Raw genomic sequence first — 6,094 nt, forward strand, 5'->3', positions numbered from 1 at the left:
GTTGAATATTTAGTTTTATTATATTTGTGTATTTTGAATTTTTTTTAGTTTAATTTATATTATGGATAAATTAAGAAACCTCGCCACTAAAAGGTGTAAAAATTTTGTCTCAGAAGTGGTAGTGGTAGTAAAAAATAAATTACTAGCGGTAGAGGTACTTCAAGTAGTAGATATACATGTGTGCCTCCGCCTCCGGTACCTCTTAGTCAACCTTTTGATGAAGAAATGGGTGTAGGTGCTCATGATATGGATTATCTAGAAGCTCAGAAAAATTACGGTATAGAAGAAAAAAATAAAGTAGATGCGGTTGATTTAGATGAAGATGATGAAAATATTGGTGAGACACCCGCAGTAGAAAATGCTAACGTTAGGCCTGAATCGGTTAATCGCCTTCTCCGTCCTCCCCCTGCCCCAAGAGCTCGTAAAACAACTAGTATTGCATGGCAATTTTTTACACGTATATCAGATACTGAGGTGCAGTGCAATATTTGTCAACAAATATATAAGCATAAAAGAGGAGGCAAGCAAGGGGTACAGGTATATTAATTAGACATATAAGTGATAATCACGCAAGAGAGTTAAATATTGCAAAAGATGGTGCGGATGTTGGTGGACCAACACAGACTAGAATGGACCCAGCAACCGATCAGGTAATGAAGAAGTATAATAAATTAAGGGACTGAGAAGAAATAGCAAAAATGGTAGTTTTGGGTTGTTTGCCTTTTAGTTTTCTTTCTTCTGATGCTTTTATTCATTTTATTCAAACAATTTATAATCTTATGTTTAATGGTATTCCTAGAAGTACTTTTCGGGCCGATATTTTTAGACGTCATTCACAATATTGTTTTTATTTATCAACATTGTTAAAAAATATTTAATCTAGAATGTCTCTAACTTCTGATCTTGGTTGTGCTGTTAATAAAAATGATTATTTAACGATTATTTGTCACTGGATAGATAGTAATTTTATTATGCAAAAACGTATTCTAGCTTTTTTGTATGATGAAGATCGTAATCATACTGGAAATTTTATTGTTGATTCGATTGCTAAAGTTGCAGAATTTTATGGTATTGAAAATAAAATTTTATGTATTGCTTTTGATAATACTTCTAACAACAAGACTGCTATTACAAAGTTAAAATCTAAGTTATCTCCGCCTTTACCTGAAATATTTCATGTTAAGTGTGTTTGTCATATATATAATTTAATTGTAAGAGATGGTCTTGAGTTTTTTGAGCTTTATATTGAAAAAATTCAGCTTGCTATTGATTTTATTCAAGGAAATAATCATAGAAAAAAATTAGAGACTTTAAACTTAAATGTAAACAAAATGAATTTGCACCGATATTGATGCCTGAAGAATGTGATATTAGATGGAATGCTACGTATGATTTTTTAAAAACTTATCATAAATATAGAGTTCCTATTACACTATCTTTTAACCAACATTATGGTTCATTTGTTGATTCGGCTGATTGCATGCTACATGATTCTGATTGGTCTATAATTGATGATCTTGTTAAGTTTTGAAAAAATTTTATATAGCTACGGTTAAATTTTTCGGTGCTTATTATCCTACTATTTGTAATATTTGGAATATATAGCCGATATTTCTAGTTTGCTCAAAGAATATAAAAATAAAAAAGGTTACAAAGAAGTTATTGGTGCTATGTTTACTAAATTTAAAAAATATTTTTTTTCAATTTTCCTTATTTACTTGGTTGGTGCTATGCTAAATTCGTGCATGAAATATAATACTATGTGACACTTTAGTACTCTTATTTATGCTAACTTAGAGATAAATACTAACAATGATTCTGATGATGAAGAACAAGAACAACCTGATTTGTGGACGGCTATGACCGATGCGAACGCTTACACAGATAAATTATATAACCATTATGTTGATTTACTTGATTTAGCTATACCGATAAATATCACTCCAACTGTCGCTCCTCATCCTCCCGAGGATCCATCATCTTCTAAAAGGCCGGCACATAGTAGTTTTCCTGATTACTTTTATGATTTAAATTGTTGGAACAGTGTTGAGGCGGGAGCTTACACAACAACTTATCGGGAAGAGCTAAAGTATTATCTTCGAACGTCGATAGAGGATTGCAGAAGACGGATCAACGCGTTGAATTGGTGGAGGAATAATGAAACACAATATCCTGTGCTTTCAAGATTAGCTAGAGATATCTTGAATGTTCCAATGTCAACCGTTACATCAGAGATCGCTTTTAGTTAGAGATGACAGTAGCTTGGAGACAACCGACACTCATTGGGAAGCAATGCAATGAATGTTCTAGTTTGCCTTAGAGATTGGATTAGAGCGGAACGAAGAAATCAATAAATGGAAGTGGAACCGAACGACGAGCAGAGACTTGAAGAAATAATGACTTCACGGGAGAACTCAGCAGAATCAAGTCCAATGCATGATTTTTTCCCCCATTGACTTTGATTATCCTATGCAAGTTCCCGTTAATATTAACATGAATGAGTTGGCAAAAATAATGCAAAATTTGTAGATTTTTCATTCATATAAAATATAAATTTTGGATCATTTTGCAATCAATAAAATTCAACATTTATTCACTCCTTAGTCCTTACTTTGTAATTTTTTTCATTTAATGATTTAAATTGAATTTCTAGCTTAAATTAAATACTTAGTTTTAATATATTACTAATTTACTATCAAGTATTATTAATTTATTATATTAAGTAGCATATGTTTTATTTAAAGTAGTACATATATTGAATGGTATGTATATATGTGTATATATTTTCTAAATTAGTATATATTTAACGTATACATGTGTATATATTTTATAAATTAGTATGCAACTATATTTTAGTGTGTGTATATATTGTAGTATATGTTTTATTTAAAGTAGTACATATATTGAATGATACGCATATATGTGTATATATTTTCTAAAGTAGTATATATTTAATGTATACATCTGTATATGTTTTATAAATTAGTATATAATTATATATTTAGTGTGTGTATATATTGTAGTATATGTTTTATTTAAAGTAGTACATATATTGAATGGTATGTGTATATGTGTATATATCTTCTATAGACGTATATATTTAATGTATACATGTGTATATGTTTTATAAATTAGTATGTAACTATATATTTGGTGTGTGTATATATTGTAGTATATGTTTTATTTAAAGTAGTACATATATATTGAATGGTATGTATATATGTGTATATATCTTCTATAGACGTATATATTTAACGTATAGATGTATATATGTTTTATAAATTAGTATATAACTATATATTTAGTGTGTGTATATATTGTAGTATATCTATTGTAGTATATATTTTATTTAAAATACCACATATATTGAATGGTACGTATATATGTGTATATATTTTCTAAAGTAGGAGTATATATTTAACGTATACATGTGTGTATGTTTTATAAATTAGTATATAGCTATATATTTAGTGTGTGTGTATATTGTAGTATATGTTTTATTTAAAGTAGTACATATATTGAATATAATGGTATGTATATATGTGTATATATTTTCTAAAGTAGTATATATTTAACGTATACATGTGTATATATTTTATAAATTATTATATATATCATTATATTATAGTATATATCTTGTAGTATATATTTTATTTAGAGTAGTATATATATTTATAGTCATATACACGATTACATGTGTAATTGTGTATATGTGTATATATTTTTTAAATTCTAATGTTGTATATACTATATATATAGTGCATATATATTGTTTAACTTATTTAAAATGTATATAGGTGGGTATATATAATGTATATTGAAAAAAAAACTTTTATTTTATTTTTAGGTTTTGACCGGTTTTGACCGGATTTTGGACCAGTTTTGACCGAATTTAGGTGGGTTGGATCGGGTTAGGTTAAGTGGGCCGGTTCAGGATTATTTTTAAAAAAATTACTATTGGGTCCGGAATTGGACTGGCCTGTTTAACCAGGTCCGAATCCAAACCGGCTCACAAACCGTTTAAAATTAATGGGTCGGTTACGGGTTGATCCGGCACGACCCACTTAACACCCTTAGTATTGACTTCATATTTCACATTGCTAGTCATTCATTTTTTATTTAGAATTGATAGATCATCTTTTTATCAAATGTTTTAATAATTTTATGACAAAAAGATAAACCACTTATCCAATCACTTTCCAAAGTTTCAAAGCACACATACATTCTTAAAAATCTTCTTTTATCTTATTCCAACACATCTTTGATATATTTATCACCATATCAGAATCAGGATTGCTATCCCTCAATTTTTGAGCATACGCTTCTAACTTATTGAAATAATCGATAAAGCTACCCTCCAGTTTTTCTAAGATAATTTGATTAACCCTCTTCATCTTTGAATAGCTAACATTAAGTAAAAATCTATCATCTACGCGTTTCCTTATATTTGTCACCTTATAATTAGGATTATTCTTGACTTTGTTCTTGAAATAGTATGCTAAAGCTTGTTGAGTAGCTCTTCTATCCATAAAGCATGACTGGTTTGTATGCTCTATTTCCAAGGTTTTAACTTCAAATTCTTAATCTTTATCAATTTCTGATATGAGATACACAAAAGGACAACCAACATCACACATATATATCTAACTCTAGTAGGGCCAGTACTCTTAGCAACTTTAAGGCCCCTCTTCTTAACAATTAAGTAAAAACTCACAAACATTTTTGTTTCATCAAGATCCTTAAAGCTCATTCCCTTTTTCAACCCTAAAAAGATGCTCGACTTTCATTGGCTTCTCTTTTCTTTCCCCTTTCAAGAAATTTTAACTCATCACTATTGTAGTCACTATCTACAGGTTCATTTTCATCCTCCTTTTCCTCACTTGATTCACCATCAGTTACTGCATCCATTGTTGCAGTGTCAAGAGATGGGACAATATTTTCACCCTTCTCAACAACAAACAATTGAAGTTTAAGCAGAACGAATTAAGTAGACAATGCAATTTGTAAAATTCTAATTCCTACATTACTCTCGACTAGATAATACCCACCACATGGCCCTATACATAACACTGCTTCACTTTACCAAAATCTAACTTTTTAGTGTACTCTGAACATATATCTATATATGAGAGAAAATATGGATCATACCATGTCCATACATGAGTCAGTTTTTTAAGTAGGTAAGTTGAGAAGTAAGAACCCACGTTTCTCCGTAGTTAAAGACCAAATCAACCTTTTCAATTATTCTTTGGAGGGGTCACATGATAAACATGTAACAAAGAGAAAGTGACTTATCAGAAACTAATAAAGAAAATAAAAAAACAAGGAATCTTTCAATATTTTATATCAAGACAATGATAAAGGATGAAGAGATAGGGACCACATCGAGAATGCAACACCAAAAATAAATATAAAAAGATCTTTTTTTGATAAAAATATCATATATCTAACGGCCATAACAACATCTAACTATGACATGCTTAACAGTCAACCATAAAATTATGAAAGACAAAGAAAAATACACAAAATAAATATTGAAAAGAATTAGTCTTTCATTTGAGAGAACATCATAAAAAAAATTCTAATTCGAGACAAGTAAATGAAAGCATAAAGTCATGCTACTTTACAACAAACATATGATACATGAAACAACATAGAAATATCAATATACATCGAATCACGACAATATTAGAAAATAAAAAGAAAATCCTAACTGAAAATACTAAAAAGAAAGTGGGTCAAGTTGATTCGTTAAATAAAATGATAAAATAATCCCAATAGATAGACGAAAGATATTTTTGCATCAATATTTCACATAATTGAAAGACATTTTAGATCCCTTTTCGTTCATAATATTAATATTTTTAATTGAACATATATTTTATGATGTTCTTAAAAATCATGTACTTTAAGTTTTTATGATTAATTTAATTAAAATATACTAATTTAAAAAATATAAATTAATTATTTTTTATAATATTAGTTAAGAATATATATTTATAAATTACTATATTTTCAAGTGAATATATATATATATATATATATATTATATATAATATTTAATTTAATATCATTATTATAAGACATTATTTGT

Source organism: Capsicum annuum, chromosome 2 (assembly GCF_002878395.1).
Source record: "Capsicum annuum cultivar UCD-10X-F1 chromosome 2, UCD10Xv1.1, whole genome shotgun sequence".
In the NCBI taxonomy this organism is placed as follows: Eukaryota; Viridiplantae; Streptophyta; class Magnoliopsida; order Solanales; family Solanaceae; genus Capsicum; species Capsicum annuum.